The following is a 21323-nucleotide window of genomic DNA, read 5'->3' on the forward strand; positions in this document are numbered from 1 at the left end:
TATTCCATCTGTCTATCCCCAACTGAATTAACTCCCCACCTATCTCATCAGAATATTTGTAACAGAATAAGCAGATAACGTAGCATTTCCCTGTTCATATCTGCGACTTGCAATTTAGAATTTGTCAATAAAACTATGCTATGACACAAACTACAGTTTAATAGACTCATGTGCTCCTAAAAAGAGCAGCATTTGTGGCTCATAAACCTCACAGACACTGCTTTGCTCTTTAAACATTTTTATGATGGTGAATTTTTCAATCAAATATCTTCCGTTTGATAATGCCCAAAGCGGGATTCGAACTCTCCCTCTGGGGTCTTCAGGAGGTTTCATCAGGTTGTCTGTTACAGCGATTTTCGACTGGCCCGCACCGGCCCGGGATCGATCCCTGGCCATGGCACATTGCTTTTAACTTGATTTCATTTATCGGAGTTGAATCTTGTTTGATTTGTTTGAAGACGTTTCACCTCTCATCCAAGAGCCGTTCTAGGCAGATTTGATGATATGACGCTCATAGGCTATATAGCCTTTTCTTTTTGGGGGGAATGGATTGGAGGCTGCTCCAACATTGACGTTTGGACTGTGACAAAGCAAAATGGACAACCTCCACCAGAATAAGTGTTTCAAGAAAATAAGTTTGAGTTGTATTAACTTCAAAAGGCCATTTTCTTGCGGCTGCTCTCGCTTACGGCCATACCACCCTGAGAACGCCCGATCTCGTCCGATCTCGGAAGCTAAGCAGGGTCGGGCCTGGTTAGTACTTGGATGGGAGACCGCCTGGGAATACCAGGTGCTGTAAGCTTTTTGCACTCCTCCACTGGGTCAGCAGAGGCCGCCAGTGTTCCTGATAATTATCCAGCCAGATGTTATTCACTTCTTAAGTACTTCTACAACATTGAGATTTAATGTTGCACTATTGTACATCGTTTTAGATTTAATATTTTATGAGTTTGTGTGTGTGTCGCAAGGATGATCGGCGGTGGAGGAGACAGAGGGAGACGGGAGCTTCTTTACTCCAAAAATTTTTTTTATTTTCCAAAAATAAAGTGGTGTCAGAAGATGCCAGGTTGAATCCATACAATAACATACAGACCCTGCACACTTTTACACACCACAACTTTGACTCTGTCTCCAATTTTTTCTTTTTTCTCCAAAATACAACCAACCAACTCAACATCCCCCACCCCGTCTGGGGCTTACTACAGGGCTTCTATAGCTGTAGCCCTCCTACAGGTGAAACCAATTATCAAAATTATTACGCTCACTAATACATTTACAAACTCAAAATAACAATCGAACAAAAATATTAAATATGCGTAAAACGCCCAAACCAATTTCCACCATCAAAACCACCCAGTGCATAGTAAAATACATGTTCATCTTACTCTTCTAAAACCCCCCCGCTAAAATAGATTGTGCCGTAGCACCTCGCAAAACCCCTCCATGTATACAATCATTGAACAGTCCATCGGTTTCCCCGAACCAGGAAGTATGTCGTGCTGGTGAGCTATTGAAATATTGGTGCTTTTGATAAATGACAAACAAATAAACCTTGATGCTTTTAAACAGCCATAGTGTGAGTGTGATTCTTTGGGCAACGTTAAACAGACGGGAGGTGACACGGTGAGGCAATATGACGCGCGTTGTTTACTTGGGTGGAACTAATTGGAACATAAATGCCGGTTGGCCATGCCGTGCATGTCGGCTACAATGTATTCCAATAAGAAGCGATGGTAAAAAGTGGTGTGTGTGAAATGCTTCAACCGAGTAAACCAAGACAGAACGGAATGGAAATGAAATGCAAACGTGTCGGCGTAAGTGGCACGGCTCACTCCGTGTGTGTGTGTGCGTGTGTCTGTGTCTGTGTGTTTGTGTTTGTGTTTAAATAAAATTGAATTTCCCACTTTGGTCCACACTATTGTCAACATTTCTGTCTTCGCAAAAGCCAACTCAAGGCGGCAGAGTCCGGAATTGAAAACAATATCTAAAGAACTCAAGTATCATACTAACAACACTAATATTCCATCTGTCTATCCCCAACTGAATTAACTCCCCACCTATCTCATCAGAATATTTGTAACAGAATAAGCAGATAACGTAGCATTTCCCTGTTCATATCTGCGACTTGCAATTGAGAATTTGTCAATAAAACTATGCTATGACACAAACTACAGTTTAATAGACTGCTGTGCTCCTAAAAAGAGCAGCATTTGTGGCTCATAAACCTCACAGACACTGCTTTGCTCTTTAAAACATTTTTATGATGGTGAATTTTTCAATCAAATATCTTCCGTTTGATAATGCCCAAAGCGGGATTCGAACTCTCCCTCTGGGGTCTTCAGGAGGTTTCTATCAGGTTGTCTGTTACACACAGCGTTTTCGACTGGCCCGCACCGGCCCGGGATCGATCCCTGGCCATGGCACATTGCTTTTAAACTTGATTTCATTTATCGAGTTGAATCTTGTTTTGATTTGTTTGAAGACGTTTCACCTCTCATCCAAGAGCCGTTCTAGGCAGATTTGATGATATGACGCTCATAGGCTATATAGCCTTTTCTTTTTGGGGGGAATGGATTGGAGGCTGCTCCAACATTGACGTTTGGACTGTGACAAAGCAAAATGGACAACCTCCACCAGAATAAGTGTTTCAAGAAAATAAGTTTGAGTTGTATTAACTTCAAAAGGCCATTTTCTTGCGGCTGCTCTCGCTTACGGCCATACCACCCTGAGAACGCCCGATCTCGTCCGATCTCGGAAGCTAAGCAGGGTCGGCCTGGTTAGTACTTGGATGGGAGACCGCCTGGGAATACCAGGTGCTGTAAGCTTTTTGCACTCCTCCACTGGGTCAGCAGAGGCCGCCAGTGTTCCTGATAATTATCCAGCCAGATGTTATTCACTTCTTAAGTACTTCTAACATTGAGATTTAATGTTGCACTATTGTACATCGTTTTAGATTTAATTTTTATGAGTGTGTGTGTGTGTCGCAAGGATGATCGGCGGTGGAGGAGACAGAGGGAAACGGGAGCTTCTTTACTCCAAAAAATTATTTTTATTTTCCAAAAATAAGTGGTGTCAGAAGATGCCAGGTTGAATCCATACAATAACATACAGACCCTGCACACTTTACACACACACCACAACTTTGACTCTGTCTCCAATTTTCTTTTTTCTCCAAAATAACAACCAACCAATCACATCCCACCCCCGTCTGGGGCTTACTCCAGGGCTTCTATAGCTGTAGCCCTCCTACAGGTGAAACCAATTATCAAATTATTACGCTACTAATACATTTACAAACTCAAAATAACAATCGAACAGAAAATATTAAATATGCGTAAAACGCCCAAAACAAATTTCCACCATCAAAACCACCCAGTGCATAGTAAAATACATGTTCATCTTACTCTTCTAAACACCCCCGCTAAAATAGATTGTGCCGTAGCACCTCGCGAAACCCCTCCATGTATACAATCATTGAACAGTCCATCGGTTTCCCCGAACCAGGAAGTATGTCGTGCTGGTGAGCTATTGAAATATTGGTGCTTTTGATAAATGACAAACAAATAAACCTTGATGCTTTTAAACAGCCATAGTGTGAGTGTGATTCTTTGGGCAACGTTAAACAGACGGGAGGTGACACGGTGAGGCAATATGACGCGCGTTGTTTACTTGGGTGGAACTAATTGGAACATAAATGCCGGTTGGCCATGCCGTGCATGTCGGCTACAATGTATTCCAATAAGAAGCGATGGTAAAAAGTGGTGTGTGTGAAATGCTTCAACCGAGTAAACCAAGACAGAACGGAATGGAAATGAAATGCAAACGTGTCGGCGTAAGTGGCACGGCTCACTCCGTGCGTGTGTGTGTGTCGTGTGTCTGTGTTGTGTGTTTGTGTTTGTGTTTAAATAAAATTGAATTTCCCACTTTGGTCCACACTATTGTCAACATTTCTGTCTTCGCAAAAGCCAACTCAAGGCGGCAGAGTCCGGAATTGAAAACAATATCTAAAGAACTCAAGTATCATACTAACAACACTAATATTCCATCTGTCTATCCCCAACTGAATTAACTCCCCACCTATCTCATCAGAATATTTGTAACAGAATAAGCAGATAACGTAGCATTTCCCTGTTCATATCTGCGACTTGCAATTTAGAATTTGTCAATAAAACTATGCTATGACACAAACTACAGTTTAATAGACTGCTGTGCTCCTAAAAAGAGCAGCATTTGTGGCTCATAAACCTCACAGACACTGCTTTGCTCTTTAAACATTTTTATGATGGTGAATTTTTCAATCAAATATCTTCCGTTTGATAATGCCCAAAGCGGGATTCGAACTCTCCCTCTGGGGTCTTCAGGAGGTTTCAATCAGGTTGTCTGTTACAGCGTTTTTCGACTGGCCCGCACCGGCCCGGGATCGATCCCTGGCCATGGCACATTGCTTTTAACTTGATTTCATTTATCGGAGTTGAATCTTGTTTGATTTTGTTTGAAGACGTTTCACCTCTCATCCAAGAGCCGTTCTAGGCAGATTTGATGATATGACGCTCATAGGCTATATAGCCTTTTCTTTTTGGGGGGAATGGATTGGAGGCTGCTCCAACATTGACGTTTGGACTGTGACAAAGCAAAATGGACAACCTCCACCAGAATAAGTGTTTCAAGAAAATAAGTTTGAGTTGTATTAACTTCAAAAGGCCATTTTCTTGCGGCTGCTCTCGCTTACGGCCATACCACCCTGAGAACGCCCGATCTCGTCCGATCTCGGAAGCTAAGCAGGGTCGGGCCTGGTTAGTACTTGGATGGGAGACCGCCTGGGAATACCAGGTGCTGTAAGCTTTTTGCACTCCTCCACTGGGTCAGCAGAGGCCGCCAGTGTTCCTGATAATTATCCAGCCAGATGTTATTCACTTCTTAAGTACTTCTAACATTGAGATTTAATGTTGCACTATTGTACATCGTTTTAGATTTAATATTTTATGAGTGTGTGTGTGTGTGTCGCAAGGATGATCGGCGGTGGAGGAGACAGAGGGAGACGGGAGCTTCTTTACTCCAAAAATTATTTTTATTTTCCAAAATAAAGTGGTGTCAGAAGATGCCAGGTTGAATCCATACAATAACATACAGACCCTGCACACTTTTACACACCCACAACTTTGACTCTGTTCTCCAAATTTTCTTTTTTCTCCAAAATAACAACCAACCAACTCAACATCCCACCCCGTCTGGGGCTTACTACAGGGCTTCTATAGCTGTAGCCCTCCTACAGGTGAAACCAATTATCAAAATTATTACGCTCACTAATACATTTACAAACTCAAAATAACAATCGAACAGAAAATATTAAATATGCGTAAAACGCCCAAAACAAATTTCCACCATCAAAACCACCCAGTGCATAGTAAAATACATGTTCATCTTACTCTTCTAAAACACCCCCGCTAAAATAGATTGTGCCGTAGCACCTCGCGAAACCCCTCCATGTATACAATCATTGAACAGTCCATCGGTTTCCCCGAACCAGGAAGTATGTCGTGCTGGTGAGCTATTGAAATATTGGTGCTTTTGATAAATGACAAACAAATAAACCTTGATGCTTTTAAACAGCCATAGTGTGAGTGTGATTCTTTGGGCAACGTTAAACAGACGGGAGGTGACACGGTGAGGCAATATGACGCGCGTTGTTTACTTGGGTGGAACTAATTGGAACATAAATGCCGGTTGGCCATGCCGTGCATGTCGGCTACAATGTATTCCAATAAGAAGCGATGGTAAAAAGTGGTGTGTGTGAAATGCTTCAACCGAGTAAACCAAGACAGAACGGAATGGAAATGAAATGCAAACGTGTCGGCGTAAGTGGCACGGCTCACTCCGTGTGTGTGTGTGCGTGCGTGCGTGTGTCTGTGTCTGTGTTTGTGTTTGTGTTTAAATAAAATTGAATTTCCCACTTTGGTCCACACTATTGTCAACATTTCTGTCTTCGCAAAAGCCAACTCAAGGCGGCAGAGTCCGGAATTGAAAACAATATCTAAAGAACTCAAGTATCATACTAACAACACTAATATTCCATCTGTCTATCCCCAACTGAATTAACTCCCCACCTATCTCATCAGAATATTTGTAACAGAATAAGCAGATAACGTAGCATTTCCCTGTTCATATCTGCGACTTGCAATTGAGAATTTGTCAATAAAACTATGCTATGACACAAACTACAGTTTAATAGACTGCTGTGCTCCTAAAAAGAGCAGCATTTGTGGCTCATAAACCTCACAGACACTGCTTTGCTCTTTAAACATTTTTATGATCGTGACTTTTTCAATCAAATATCTTCCGTTTGATAATGCCCAAAGCGGGATTCGAACTCTCCCTCTGGGGTCTTCAGGAGGTTTCTATCAGGTTGTCTGTTACAGCGATTCTCGACTGGCCCGCACCGGCCCGGGATCGATCCCTGGCCATGGCACATTGCTTTTAACTTGATTTCATTTATCGGAGTTGAATCTTGTTTGATTGTTTGAAGACGTTTCACCTCTCATCCAAGAGCCGTTCTAGGCAGATTTGATGATATGACGCTCATAGGCTATATAGCCTTTTCTTTTTGGGGGGAATGGATTGGAGGCTGCTCCAACATTGACGTTTGGACTGTGACAAAGCAAAATGGACAACCTCCACCAGAATAAGTGTTTCAAGAAAATAAGTTTGAGTTGTATTAACTTCAAAAGGCCATTTTCTTGCGGCTGCTCTCGCTTACGGCCATACCACCCTGAGAACGCCCGATCTCGTCCGATCTCGGAAGCTAAGCAGGGTCGGGCCTGGTTAGTACTTGGATGGGAGACCGCCTGGGAATACCAGGTGCTGTAAGCTTTTTGCACTCCTCCACTGGGTCAGCAGAGGCCGCCAGTGTTCCTGATAATTATCCAGCCAGATGTTATTCACTTCTTAAGTACTTCAAACATTGAGATTTAATGTTGCACTATTGTACATCGTTTTAGATTTAAATATTTATGAGTGTGTGTGTGTGTGTGTGTCTGTGTCGCAAGGATGATCGGCGGTGGAGGAGACAGAGGGAGACGGGAGCTTCTTTACTCTCCAAAATTATTTTTTTTATTTTCCAAAAATAAAGTGGTGTCAGAAGATGCCAGGTTGAATCCATACAATAACAATACAGACCCTGCACACTTTTACACACCACAACTTTGACTCTGTCTCCAAATTTCTTTTTTCTCCAAAATAACAACCAACCAACTCAATCCCATCCCCCCCGTCTGGGGCTTACTCAGGGCTTCTATAGCTGTAGCCCTCCTACAGGTGAAACAATTATCAAAATTATTACGCTCACTAATACATTTACAAACTCAAAATAACAATCGAACAGAAAATATAAATATGCGTAAACGCGCCAAAACAAATTTCCACCATCAAAACCACCCAGTGCATAGTAAAATACATGTTCAACTTACTCTTCTAAAACACCCCCGCTAAAATAGATTGTGCCGTAGCACCTCGCAAAACCCCTCCATGTATACAATCATTGAACAGTCCATCGGTTTCCCCGAACCAGGAAGTATTCCTTCTGGTGAGCTATTGAAATATTGGTGCTTTTGATAAATGACAAACAAATAAACTTGATGCTTTTAAACAGCCATAGTGTGAGTGTGATTCTTTGGGCAACGTTAAACAGACGGGAGGTGACACGGTGAGGCAATATGACGCGCGTTGTTTACTTGGGTGGAACTAATTGGAACATAAATGCCGGTTGGCCATCCGTGCATGTCGGCTACAATGTATTCCAATAAGAAGCTATGGTAAAAAGTGGTGTGTGTGAAATGCTTCAACCTAGTAAACCAAGACAGAACGGAATGGAAATGAAATGCAAACGTGTCGGCGTAAGTGGCACGGCTCACTCCGTGCGTGTGTGCGTGTGTCTGTGTCTGTGTGTTGTGTTTGTGTTTAAATAAAATTGAATTTCCCACTTTGGTCCACACTATTGGCAACATTTCTGTCTTCGCAAAAGCAAACTCAAGGCGGCAGAGTCCGGAATTGAAAACAATATCTAAAGAACTCAAGTATCATACTAACAACACTCATATTCCATCTGTCTATCCCCAACTGAATTAACTCCCCACCTATCTCATCAGAATATTTGTAACAGAATGAGCAGATAACGTAGCATTTCCCTGTTCATATCTGCGACTTGCAATTTAGAATTTGTCAATAAAAACTATGCTATGACACAAACTACAGTTTATAGACTGATGTGCTCCTAAAAAGAGCAGCATTTGTGGCTCATAAACCTCACAGACACTGCTTTGCTCTTTAAAACATTTTTATGATGGTGAATTTTTCAATCAAATATCTTCCGTTTGATAATGCCCAAAGCGGGATTCGAACTCTCCCTCTGGGTCTTCAGGAGGTTTCAATCAGGTTGTCTGTTACACAAGCGATTTTCGACTGGCCCGCACCGGCCCGGGATCGATCCCTGGCCATGGCACATTGCTTTTAACTTGATTTCATTTATCGGAGTTGAATCTTGTTTGATTTGTTTGAAGACGTTTCACCTCTCATCCAAGAGCCGTTCTAGGCAGATTTGATGATATGACGCTCATAGGCTATATAGCCTTTTCTCTTTTGGGGGGAATGGATTGGAGGCTGCTCCAACATTGACGTTTGGACTGTGACAAAGCAAAATGGACAACCCTCCACCAGAATAAGTGTTTCAAGAAAATAAGTTTGAGTTGTATTAACTTCAAAAGGCCATTTTCTTGCGGCTGCTCTCGCTTACGGCCATACCACCCTGAGAACGCGCCGATCTCGTCCGATCTCGGAAGCTAAGCAGGGTCGGGCCTGGTTAGTACTTGGATGGGAGAACCGCCTGGGAATACAGGTGCTGTAAGCTTTTTGCACTCCTCCACTGGGTCAGCAGAGGCCGCCAGTGTTCCTGATAATTATCCAGCCAGATTTATTCACTTCTTAAGTACTTCTAACATTGAGATTTAATGTTGCCACTATTGTACATCGTTTTAGATTTAATATTTTATGAGGTGTGTGTGTGTGTCGCAAGGATGATCGGCGGTGGAGGAGACAGAGGGAGACGGGAGCTTCTTTACTCCAAAAAATTATTTTTATTTTCCAAAAATAAAGTGGTGTCAGAAGATGCCAGGTTGAATCCATACAATAACATACAGACCCTGCACACACTTTACACACCACAACTTTGACTCTGTCTCCAAATTTCTTTTTTCTCTCAAAATACAACCAACCAACTCAACATCCCACCCCGTCTGGGGCTTACTCCAGGGCTTCTATAGCTGTAGCCCTCCTACAGTGAAACCAATTATCAAAATTATTACGCTCACTAATACATTTACAAACTCAAAATAACAATCGAACAGAAAATATTAAATATGCGTAAAACGCCCAAAACAAATTTCCACCATCAAAACCACCCAGTGCATAGTAAAATACATGTTCATCTTACTCTTCTAAAACACCCCACCGCTAAAATAGATTGTGCCGTAGCACCTCGCGAAACCCCTCCATGTATACAATCATTGAACAGTCCATCGGTTTCCCCGAACCAGGAAGTATTCCTGCTGGTGAGCTATTGAAATATTGGTGCTTTTGATAAATGACAAACAAATAAACTTGATGCTTTTAAACAGCCATAGTGTGAGTGTGATTCTTTGGGCAACGTTAAACAGACGGAGGTGACACGGTGAGGCAATATGACGCGCGTTGTTTACTTGGGTGGAACTAATTGGAACATAAATGCCGGTTGGCCATGCCGTGCATGTCGGCTACAATGTATTCCAATAAGAAGCTATGGTAAAAAGTGGTGTGTGTGAAATGCTTCAACCGAGTAAACCAAGACAGAACGGAATGGAAATGAAATGCAAACGTGTCGGCGTAAGTGGCACGGCTCACTCCGTGCGTGTGTGCGTGTGTCTGTGTCTGTGTGTTGTGTTGTGTTTAAATAAAATTGAATTTCCCACTTTGGTCCACACTATTGGCAACATTTCTGTCTTCGCAAAAGCAACTCAAGGCGGCAGAGTCCGGAATTGAAAACAATATCTAAAGAACTCAAGTATCATACTAACAACACTAATATTCCATCTGTCTATCCCCAACTGAATTAACTCCCCACCTATCTCATCAGAATATTTGTAACAGAATAAGCAGATAACGTAGCATTTCCCTGTTCATATCTGCGACTTGCAATTTAGAATTTGTCAATAAAAACTATGCTATGACACAAACTACAGTTTAATAGACTGCTGTGCTCCTAAAAAGAGCAGCATTTGTGGCTCATAAACCTCACAGACACTGCTTTGCTCTTTAAACATTTTTATGATGGTGAATTTTTCAATCAAATATCTTCCGTTTGATAATGCCCAAAGCGGGATTCGAACTCTCCCTCTGGGGTCTTCAGGAGGTTTCAATCAGGTTGTCTGTTACAGCGATTCTCGACTGGCCCGCACCGCCGGCCGGGATCGATCCCTGGCCATGGCACATTGCTTTTAACTTGATTTCATTTATCGGAGTTGAATCTTGTTTGATTTGTTTGAAGACGTTTCACCTCTCATCCAAGAGCCGTTCTAGGCAGATTTGATGATATGACGCTCATAGGCTATATAGCCTTTTCTTTTTGGGGGGAATGGATTGGAGGCTGCTCCAACATTGACGTTTGGACTGTGACAAAGCAAAATGGACAACCTCCACCAGAATAAGTGTTTCAAGAAAATAAGTTTGAGTTGTATTAACTTCAAAAGGCCATTTTCTTGCGGCTGCTCTCGCTTACGGCCATACCACCCTGAGAACGCCCGATCTCGTCCGATCTCGGAAGCTAAGCAGGGTCGGGCCTGGTTAGTACTTGGATGGGAGACCGCCTGGGAATACCAGGTGCTGTAAGCTTTTTGCACTCCTCCACTGGGTCAGCAGAGGCCGCCAGTGTTCCTGATAATTATCCAGCCAGATGTTATTCACTTAAGTACTTCTAACATTGAGATTTAATGTTGCACTATTGTACATCGTTTTAGATTTAATATTTTATGAGTGTGTGTGTGTGTCGCAAGGATGATGCGGCGGTGGAGGAGACAGAGGGAGACGGGAGCTTCTTTACTCCAAAAAATTATTTTTATTTTCCAAAAATAAAGTGGTGTCAGAAGATGCCAGGTTGAATCCATACAATAACATACAGACCCTGCACACTTTTACACACCACAACTTTGACTCTTTCTCCAAAATTTCTTTTTTCTCCAAAATAACAACCAACCAACTCAACATCCCACCCCGTCTGGGGCTTACTACAGGGCTTCTATAGCTGTAGCCCTCCTACAGGTGAAACCAATTATCAAAATTATTACGCTAACTAATACATTTACAAACTCAAAAAAACAATCGAACAGAAAATATTAAATATGCGTAAAACCCCAAAACAAATTTCCACCATCAAAACCACCCAGTGCATAGTAAAATACATGTTCACTTACTCTTCTAAAACACCCCCGCTAAAATAGATTGTGCCGTAGCACCTCGCGAAACCCCTCCATGTATACAATCATTGAACAGTCCATCGGTTTCCCCGAACCAGGAAGTATGTCGTGCTGGTGAGCTATTGAAATATTGGTGCTTTTGATAAATGACAAAAAAAAAACCTTGATGCTTTTAAACAGCCATAGTGTGAGTGTGATTCTTTGGGCAACGTTAAACAGACGGGAGGTGACACGGTGAGGCAATATGACGCGCGTTGTTTACTTGGGTGGAACTAATTGGAACATAAATGCCGGTTGGCCATGCCGTGCATGTCGGCTACAATGTATTCCAATAAGAAGCTATGGTAAAAAGTGGTGTGTGTGAAATGCTTCAACCGAGTAAACCAAGACAGAACGGAATGGAAATGAAATGCAAACGTGTCGGCGTAAGTGGCACGGCTCACTCCGTGCGTGTGTGCGTGTGTCGTGTCTGTGTGTTTGTGTTTGTGTTTAAATAAAATTGAATTTCCCACTTTGGTCCACACTATTGGCAACATTTCTGTCTTCGCAAAAGCCAACTCAAGGCGGCAGAGTCCGGAATTGAAAACAATATCTAAAGAACTCAAGTATCATACTAACAACACTAATATTCCATCTGTCTATCCCCAACTGAATTAACTCCCCACCTATCTCATCAGAATATTTGTAACAGAATAAGCAGATAACGTAGCATTTCCCTGTTCATATCTGCGACTTGCAATTTAGAATTTGTCAATAAAACTATGCTATGACACAAACTACAGTTTAATAGACTGCTGTGCTCCTAAAAAGAGCAGCATTTGTGGCTCATAAACCTCACAGACACTGCTTTGCTCTTTAAACATTTTTATGATGGTGATTTTTCAATCAAATATCTTCCGTTTGATAATGCCCAAAGCGGGATTCGAACTCTCCCTCTGGGGTCTTCAGGAGGTTTCAATCAGGTTGTCTGTTACAGCGATTCTCGACTGGCCCGCACCGGCCCGGGATCGATCCCTGGCCATGGCACATTGCTTTTAACTTGATTTCATTTATCGGAGTTGAATCTTGTTTGATTTTTTTGAAGACGTTTCACCTCTCATCCAAGAGCCGTTCTAGGCAGATTTGATGATATGACGCTCATAGGCTATATAGCCTTTTCTTTTTGGGGGGAATGGATTGGAGGCTGCTCCAACATTGACGTTTGGACTGTGACAAAGCAAAATGGACAACCTCCACCAGAATAAGTGTTTCAAGAAAATAAGTTTGAGTTGTATTAACTTCAAAAGGCCATTTTCTTGCGGCTGCTCTCGCTTACGGCCATACCACCCTGAGAACGCCCGATCTCGTCCGATCTCGGAAGCTAAGCAGGGTCGGGCCTGGTTAGTACTTGGATGGGAGACCGCCTGGGAATACCAGGTGCTGTAAGCTTTTTGCACTCCTCCACTGGGTCAGCAGAGGCCGCCAGTGTTCCTGATAATTATCCAGCCAGATGTTATTCACTTCTTAAGTACTTCTAACATTGAGATTTAATGTTGCACTATTGTACATCGTTTTAGATTTAATATTTTATGAGTGTGTGTGTGTGTGTGTCGCAAGGATGATCGGCGGTGGAGGAGACAGAGGGAGACGGGAGCTTCTTTACTCCAAAAATTATTTTTATTTTCCAAAAATAAAGTGGTGTCAGAAGAGCATGCCAGGTTGAATCCATACAATAACATACAGACCCTGCACACTTTTACACACCACAACTTTGACTCTTTCTCCAAATTTTCTTTTTCTCCAAAATAACAACCAACCAACTCAACATCCCACCCCGTCTGGGGCTTACTCCAGGGCTTCTATAGCTGTAGCCCTCCTACAGGTGAAACCAATTATCAAAATTATTACGCTAACTAATACATTTACAAACTCAAAATAACAATCGAACAGAAAATATTAAATATGCGTAAAACGCCCAACCAAAAACAAATTCCACCATCAAAACCACCCAGTGCATAGTAAAATACATGTTCATCTTACTCTTCTAAAACACCCCGCTAAAATAGATTGTGCCGTAGCACCTCGCGAAACCCCTCCATGTATACAATCATTGAACAGTCCATCGGTTTCCCCGAACCAGGAAGTATGTCTTGCTGGTGAGCTATTGAAATATTGGTGCTTTTGATAAATGACAAACAAATAAACCTTGATGCTTTTAAACAGCCATAGTGTGAGTGTGATTCTTTGGGCAACGTTAAACAGACGGGAGGTGACACGGTGAGGCAATATGACGCGCGTTGTTTACTTGGGTGGAACTAATTGGAACATAAATGCCGGTTGGCCATGCCGTGCATGTCGGCTACAATGTATTCCAATAAGAAGCTATGGTAAAAAGTGGTGTGTGTGAAATGCTTCAACCGAGTAAACCAAGACAGAACGGAATGGAAATGAAATGCAAACGTGTCGGCGTAAGTGGCACGGCTCACTCCGTGTGTGTGTGTGCGTGCGTGCGTGTGTCTGTGTCTGTGTGTTTGTGTTTGTGTTTAAATAAAATTGAATTTCCCACTTTGGTCCACACTATTGTCAACATTTCTGTCTTCGCAAAAGCCAACTCAAGGCGGCAGAGTCCGGAATTGAAAACAATATCTAAAGAACTCAAGTATCATACTAACAACACTAATATTCCATCTGTCTATCCCCAACTGAATTAACTCCCCACCTATCTCATCAGAATATTGTAACAGAATAAGCAGATAACGTAGCATTTCCCTGTTCATATCTGCGACTTGCAATTTAGAATTTGTCAATAAAACTATGCTATGACACAAACTACAGTTTAATAGACTGCTGTGCTCCTAAAAAGAGCAGCATTTGTGGCTCATAAACCTCACAGACACTGCTTTGCTCTTTAAACATTTTTATGATGGTGAATTTTTCAATCAAATATCTTCCGTTTGATAATGCCCAAAGCGGGATTCGAACTCTCCCTCTGGGGTCTTCAGGAGGTTTCAATCAGGTTGTCTGTTACAGCGATTCTCGACTGGCCCGCACCGGCCCGGATCGATCCCTGGCCATGGCACATTGCTTTTAACTTGATTTCATTTATCGGAGTTGAATCTTGTTTGATTTTTTTGAAGACGTTTCACCTCTCATCCAAGAGCCGTTCTAGGCAGATTTGATGATATGACGCTCATAGGCTATATAGCCTTTTTTTTGGGGGGGAATGGATTGGAGGCTGCTCCAACATTGACGTTTGGACTGTGACAAAGCAAAATGGACAACCTCCACCAGAATAAGTGTTTCAAGAAAATAAGTTTGAGTTGTATTAACTTCAAAAGGCCATTTTCTTGCGGCTGCTCTCGCTTACGGCCATACCACCCTGAGAACGCCCGATCTCGTCCGATCTCGGAAGCTAAGCAGGGTCGGGCCTGGTTAGTACTTGGATGGGAGACCGCCTGGGAATACCAGGTGCTGTAAGCTTTTTGCACTCCTCCACTGGGTCAGCAGAGGCCGCCAGTGTTCCTGATAATTATCCAGCCAGATGTTATTCACTTCTTAAGTACTTCTAACATTGAGATTTAATGTTGCACTATTGTACATCGTTTTAGATTTAATATTTATGAGTGTGTGTGTGTGTGTGTCGCAAGGATGATCGGCGGTGGAGGAGACAGAGGGAGAAGGGAGCTTCTTTACTCCAAAAATTTATTTTTATTTTCCAAAAATAAAGTGGTGTCAGAAGATGCCAGGTTGAATCCATACAATAACATACAGACCCTGCACACTTTTACACACCACAACTTTGACTCGTCTCCAAATTTTCTTTTTTCTCCAAAATAACAACCAACCAACTCAACATCCCACCCCGTCTGGGGCTTACTCCAGGGCTTCTATAGCTGTAGCCCTCCTACAGGTGAAACCAATTATCAAAATTATTACGCTCACTAATACATTTACAAACTCAAAATAACAATCGAACAGAAAATATAAATATGCGTAAAACGCCCAAAACAAATTTCCACCATCAAAACCACCCAGTGCATAGTAAAATACATGTTCAACTTACTCTTCTAAAACACCCCCGCTAAAATAGATTGTGCCGTAGCACCTCGCGAAACCCCTCCATGTATACAATCATTGAACAGTCCATCGGTTTCCCCGAACCAGGAAGTATGTCCTGCTGGTGAGCTATTGAAAATTGGTGCTTTTGATAAATGACAAACAAATAAACCTTGATGTTTAAACAGCCATAGTGTGAGTGTGATTCTTTGGGCAACGTTAAACAGACGGGAGGTGACACGGTGAGGCAATATGACGCGCGTTGTTTACTTGGGTGGAACTAATTGGAACATAAATGCCGGTTGGCCATGCCGTGCATGTCGGCTACAATGTATTCCATAAGAAGCTATGGTAAAAAGTGGTGTGTGTGAAATGCTTCAACCGAGAAAACCAAGACAGAACGGAATGGAAATGAAATGCAAACGTGTCGGCGTAAGTGGCACGGCTCACTCCGTGTGTGTGTGCGTGTGTCTGTGTCTGTGTGTTTGTGTTTGTGTTTAAATAAAATTGAATTTCCCACTTTGGTCCACACTATTGGCAACATTTCTGTCTTCGCAAAAGCCAACTCAAGGCGGCAGAGTCCGGAATTGAAAACAATATCTAAAGAACTCAAGTATCATACTAACAACACTCATATTCCATCTGTCTATCCCCAACTGAATTAACTCCCCACCTATCTCATCAGAATATTTGTAACAGAATGAAGCAGATAACGTAGCATTTCCCTGTTCATATCTGCGACTTGCAATTTAGAATTTGTCAATAAAACTATGCTATGACACAAACTACAGTTTAATAGACTCATGTGCTCCTAAAAAGAGCAGCATTTGTGGCTCATAAACCTCACAGACACTGCTTTGCTCTTTAAACATTTTTATGATGGTGAATTTTTCAATCAAATATCTTCCGTTTGATAATGCCCAAAGCGGGATTCGAACTCTCCCTCTGGGGTCTTCAGGAGGTTTCAATCAGGTTGTCTGTTACAGCGATTCTCGACTGGCCCGCACCGGCCCGGGATCGATCCCTGGCCATGGCACATTGCTTTTAACTTGATTTCATTTATCGGAGTTGAATCTTGTTTGATTTGTTGAAGACGTTTCACCTCTCATCCAAGAGCCGTTCTAGGCAGATTTGATGATATGACGCTCATAGGCTATATAGCCTTTTCTTTTGGGGGGAATGGATTGGAGGCTGCTCCAACATTGACGTTTGGACTGTGACAAAGCAAAATGGACAACCTCCACCAGAATAAGTGTTTCAAGAAAAAAGTTTGATTGTATTAACTTCAAAAGGCCATTTTCTTGCGGCTGCTCTCGCTTACGGCCATACCACCCGAGAACGCCCGAGTCTCGTCCGATCTCGGAAGCTAAGCAGGGTCGGGCCTGGGTAGTACTTGGATGGGAGACCGCCTGGGAATACCAGGTGCTGTAAGCTTTTTGCACTCCTCCACTGGGTCAGCAGAGGCCGCCAGTGTTCCTGATAATTATCCAGCCAGATGTTATTCACTTCTTAAGTACTTCTAACATTGAGATTTAATGTTGCACTATTGTACATCGTTTTAGATTTAATATTTTATGAGTGTGTGTGTGTGTCGCAAGGATGATCGGCGGTGGAGGAGACAGAGGGAGACGGGAGCTTCTTTACTCCAAAAAATTATTTTTATTTTCCAAAATAAAGTGGTGTCAGAAGATGCCAGGTTGAATCCATACAATAACATACAGACCCTGCACACTTTTACACACCACAACTTTGACTCTGTCTCCAAATTTTCTTTTTCTCCAAAAAACAACCAACAACAAACTCAACATCCCACCCCGTCTGGGGCTTACTACAGGGCTTCTATAGCTGTAGCCCTCCTACAGGTGAAACCAATTATCAAAATTATTACGCTCACTAATACATTTACAAACTCAAAATAACAATCGAACAGAAAATATAAATATGCGTAAAACGCCCAAAACAAATTTCCACCATCAAAACCACCCAGTGCATAGTAAAATACATGTTCATCTTACTCTTCTAAAACACCCCCGCTAAAATAGATTGTGCCGTAGCACCTCGCGAAACCCCTCCATGTATACAATCATTGAACAGTCCATCGGTTTCCCCGAACCAGGAAGTATGTCGTGCTGGTGAGCTATTGAAATATTGGTGCTTTTGATAAATGACAAACAAATAAACCTTGATGCTTTTAAACAGCCATAGTGTGAGTGTGATTCTTTGGGCAACGTTAAACAGACGGGAGGTGACACGGTGAGGCAATATGACGCGCGTTGTTTACTTGGGTGGAACTAATTGGAACATAAATGCCGGTTGGCCATGCCGTGCATGTCGGCTACAATGTATTCCAATAAGAAGCTATGGTAAAAAGTGGTGTGTGTGAAATGCTTCAACCGAGTAAACCAAGACAGAACGGAATGGAAATGAAATGCAAACGTGTCGGCGTAAGTGGCACGGCTCACTCGTGTGTGTGGCGTGTGTCTGTGTCTGTGTGTTTGTGTTTTGTGTTTAAATAAAATTGAATTTCCCACTTTGGTCCACACTATTGGCAACATTTCTGTCTTCGCAAAAGCAAACTCAAGGCGGCAGAGTCCGGAATTGAAAACAATATCTAAAGAACTCAAGTATCATACTAACAACACTAATATTCCATCTGTCTATCCCCAACTGAATTAACTCCCCACCTATCTCATCAGAATATTTGTAACAGAATGAGCAGATAACGTAGCATTTCCCTGTTCATATCTGCGACTTGCAATTTAGAATTTGTCAATAAAACTATGCTATGACACAAACTACAGTTTAATAGACTGATGTGCTCCTAAAAAGAGCAGCATTTGTGGCTCATAAACCTCACAGACACTGCTTTGCTCTTTAAAACATTTTATGATGGTGAATTTTTCAATCAATATCTTCCGTTTGATAATGCCCAAAGCGGGATTCGAACTCTCCCTCTGGGGTCTTCAGGAGGTTTCAATCAGGTTGTCTGTTACAGCGATTCTCGACTGGCCCGCACCGGCCCGGGATCGATCCCTGGCCATGGCACATTGCTTTTAACTTGATTTCATTTATCGGAGTTGAATCTTGTTTGATTTGTTTGAAGACGTTTCACCTCTCATCCAAGAGCGTTCTAGGCAGATTTGATGATATGACGCTCATAGGCTATATAGCCTTTTCTTTTTGGGGGGGAATGGATTGGAGGCTGCTCCAACATTGACGTTTGGACTGTGACAAAGCAAAATGGACAACCTCCACCAGAATAAGTGTTTCAAGAAAATAAGTTTGAGTTGTATTAACTTCAAAAGGCCATTTTCTTGCGGCTGCTCTCGCTTACGGCCATACCACCCTGAGAACGCCCGATCTCGTCCGATCTCGGAAGCTAAGCAGGGTCGGGCCTGGTTAGTACTTGGATGGGAGACCGCCTGGGAATACCAGGTGCTGTAAGCTTTTTGCACTCCTCCACTGGGTCAGCAGAGGCCGCCAGTGTTCCTGATAATTATCCAGCCAGATGTTATTCACTTCTTAAGTACTTCAAACATTGAGATTTAATGTTGCACTATTGTACATCGTTTTAGATTTAATATTTTATGAGTGTGTGTGTGTGTCGCAAGGATGATCGGCGGTGGAGGAGACAGAGGGAGACGGGAGCTTCTTTACTCCAAAAAATTATTTTTATTTTCCAAAAATAAAGTGGTGTCAGAAGATGCCAGGTTGAATCCATACAATAACATACAGACCCTGCACACTTTTACACACCACAACTTTGACTCTGTCTCCAAATTTTCTTTTTTCTCCAAAATAACAACCAACCAACTCAACATCCCACCCCGTCTGGGGCTTACTACAGGGCTTCTATAGCTGTAGCCCTCCTACAGGTGAAACAATTATCAAAATTATTACGCTCACTAATACATTTACAAACTCAAAATAACAATCGAACAGAAAATATTAAATATGCGTAAAACGCCCAAAAAAAATTTCCACCATCAAAACCACCCAGTGCATAGTAAAATACATGTTCATCTTACTCTTCTAAAACACCCCCGCTAAAATAGATTGTGCCGTAGCACCTCGCAAAACCCCTCCATGTATACAATCATTGAACAGTCCATCGGTTTCCCCGAACCAGGAAGTATGTCGTGCTGGTGAGCTATTGAAATATTGGTGCTTTTGATAAATGACAAACAAAAAAACCTTGATGCTTTTAAACAGCCATAGTGTGAGTGTGATTCTTTGGGCAACGTTAAACAGACGGGAGGTGACACGGTGAGGCAATATGACGCGCGTGTTTACTTGGGTGGAACTAATTGGAAAATAAATGCCGGTTGGCCATGCCGTGCATGTCGGCTACAATGTATTCCAAAAGAAGCGATGGTAAAAAGTGGTGTGTGTTGTGAAATGCTTCAACCGAGTAAACAAGACAGAACGGAATGGAAATGAAATGCAAACGTGTCGCGTAGTGGCACGGCTCAATCGTGTGTGTGTGTGCGTGCCGTGCGTGTGCTGTGTCTGGTGTTTGTGGTTGTGTTTAAATAAAATTGAATTTCCCACTTTGGTCCACACTATTGTCAACATTTCTGTCTTCGCAAAAGCCAACTCAAGGCGGCAGAGTCCGGAATTGAAAACAATATCTAAGAACTCAAGTATCATACTAACAACACTAATATTCCATCTGTCTATCCCCAACGGAATTAACTCCCCACCTATCTCATCAGAATATTTGTAACAGAATAAGCAGATAACGTAGCATTTCCCTGTTCATATCTGCGACTTGCAATTGAGAATTTGTCAATAAAACTATGCTATGACACAAACTACAGTTTAATAGACTGCTGTGCTCCTAAAAAGAGCAGCATTGTGGCTCATAAACCTCACAGACACTGCTTTGCTCTTTAAACATTTTTGATGGATTTTCAATCAAATATCTTCCGTTTGATAATGCCCAAAGCGGGATTCGAACTCTCCCTCTGGGGTCTTCAGGAGGTTTCTATCAGGTTGTCTGTTACAGCGATTCTCGACTGGCCCGCACCGGCCCGGGATCGATCCCTGGCCATGGCACATGCTTTTTAACTTGATTTCATTATCGGAGTTGAATCTTGTTTGATTTGTTTGAAGACGTTTCACCTCTCATCCAAGAGCCGTTCTAGGCAGATTTGATGATATGACGCTCATAGGCTATATAGCCTTTCTTTTTGGGGGGAAGGATTGGAGGCTGGCTCCAAATTGACGTTTGGACTGTGACAAAGCAAAATGGACAACCTCCACCAGATAAGTGTTTCAAGAAAATAGTTTGAGTTGTATTAACTTCAAAAGGCCATTTTCTTGCGGCTGCTCTCGCTTACGGCCATACCACCCTGAGAACGCCCGATCTCGTCCGATCTCGGAAGCTAAGCAGGGTCGGGCCTGGTTAGTACTTGGATGGGAGACCGCCTGGAATACCAGGTGCTGTAAGCTTTTTGCACTCCTCCACTGGGTCAGCAGAGGCCGCCAGTGTTCCTGATAATTATCCAGCCAGATGTTATTCACTTCTTAAGTACTTCTAACATTGAGATTTAATGTTGCACTATTGTACATCGTTTTAGATTTAATATTTATGAGTGTGTGTGTGTGTGTGTGTCTGTGTCGCAAGGATGATCGGCGGTGGAGGAGACAGAGGGAGACGGGAGCTTCTTTACTCCAAAAATTTATTTTATTTTCCAAAAATAAAGTGGTGTCAGAAGATGCCAGGTGAATCCATACAATAACATACAGACCCTGCACACTTTTACACACCACAACTTTGACTCTGTCTCC

At 42.4% G+C, this 21323-nt stretch overlaps 11 non-coding genes across 11 annotated transcripts; all 11 read left to right on the forward strand.

Annotated features, from left to right (window-relative positions):
* Positions 1-683: 683 nt before the first annotated feature.
* Positions 684-802, forward strand: LOC130520542 (5S ribosomal RNA). The gene has a single exon (XR_008948908.1). It is a non-coding gene; the product is annotated as a 5S ribosomal RNA (ribosomal RNA).
* Positions 803-2707: 1905 nt separating this feature from the next.
* Positions 2708-2825, forward strand: LOC130520546 (5S ribosomal RNA). Its single transcript, XR_008948913.1, has one exon. It is a non-coding gene; the product is annotated as a 5S ribosomal RNA (ribosomal RNA).
* Positions 2826-4723: 1898 nt separating this feature from the next.
* On the forward strand, positions 4724-4842 carry LOC130520549 (5S ribosomal RNA). Its single transcript, XR_008948916.1, has one exon. It is a non-coding gene; the product is annotated as a 5S ribosomal RNA (ribosomal RNA).
* Positions 4843-6748: 1906 nt separating this feature from the next.
* Positions 6749-6867, forward strand: LOC130520551 (5S ribosomal RNA). Its single transcript, XR_008948917.1, has one exon. It is a non-coding gene; the product is annotated as a 5S ribosomal RNA (ribosomal RNA).
* A 1912-nt stretch (positions 6868-8779) lies between these two features.
* Positions 8780-8899, forward strand: LOC130520548 (5S ribosomal RNA). Its single transcript, XR_008948915.1, has one exon. It is a non-coding gene; the product is annotated as a 5S ribosomal RNA (ribosomal RNA).
* Positions 8900-10795: 1896 nt separating this feature from the next.
* On the forward strand, positions 10796-10914 carry LOC130520552 (5S ribosomal RNA). Its single transcript, XR_008948918.1, has one exon. It is a non-coding gene; the product is annotated as a 5S ribosomal RNA (ribosomal RNA).
* A 1890-nt stretch (positions 10915-12804) lies between these two features.
* On the forward strand, positions 12805-12923 carry LOC130520553 (5S ribosomal RNA). The gene has a single exon (XR_008948919.1). It is a non-coding gene; the product is annotated as a 5S ribosomal RNA (ribosomal RNA).
* A 1912-nt stretch (positions 12924-14835) lies between these two features.
* Positions 14836-14954, forward strand: LOC130520543 (5S ribosomal RNA). Its single transcript, XR_008948909.1, has one exon. It is a non-coding gene; the product is annotated as a 5S ribosomal RNA (ribosomal RNA).
* Positions 14955-16845: 1891 nt separating this feature from the next.
* On the forward strand, positions 16846-16964 carry LOC130520547 (5S ribosomal RNA). Its single transcript, XR_008948914.1, has one exon. It is a non-coding gene; the product is annotated as a 5S ribosomal RNA (ribosomal RNA).
* Positions 16965-18858: 1894 nt separating this feature from the next.
* Positions 18859-18977, forward strand: LOC130520544 (5S ribosomal RNA). Its single transcript, XR_008948911.1, has one exon. It is a non-coding gene; the product is annotated as a 5S ribosomal RNA (ribosomal RNA).
* A 1889-nt stretch (positions 18978-20866) lies between these two features.
* Positions 20867-20984, forward strand: LOC130520545 (5S ribosomal RNA). The gene has a single exon (XR_008948912.1). It is a non-coding gene; the product is annotated as a 5S ribosomal RNA (ribosomal RNA).
* Positions 20985-21323: the final 339 nt, after the last annotated feature.

This window comes from Takifugu flavidus, unplaced genomic scaffold (genome assembly GCF_003711565.1).
Source record: "Takifugu flavidus isolate HTHZ2018 unplaced genomic scaffold, ASM371156v2 ctg419, whole genome shotgun sequence".
Lineage (NCBI taxonomy): Eukaryota > Metazoa > Chordata > Actinopteri > Tetraodontiformes > Tetraodontidae > Takifugu > Takifugu flavidus.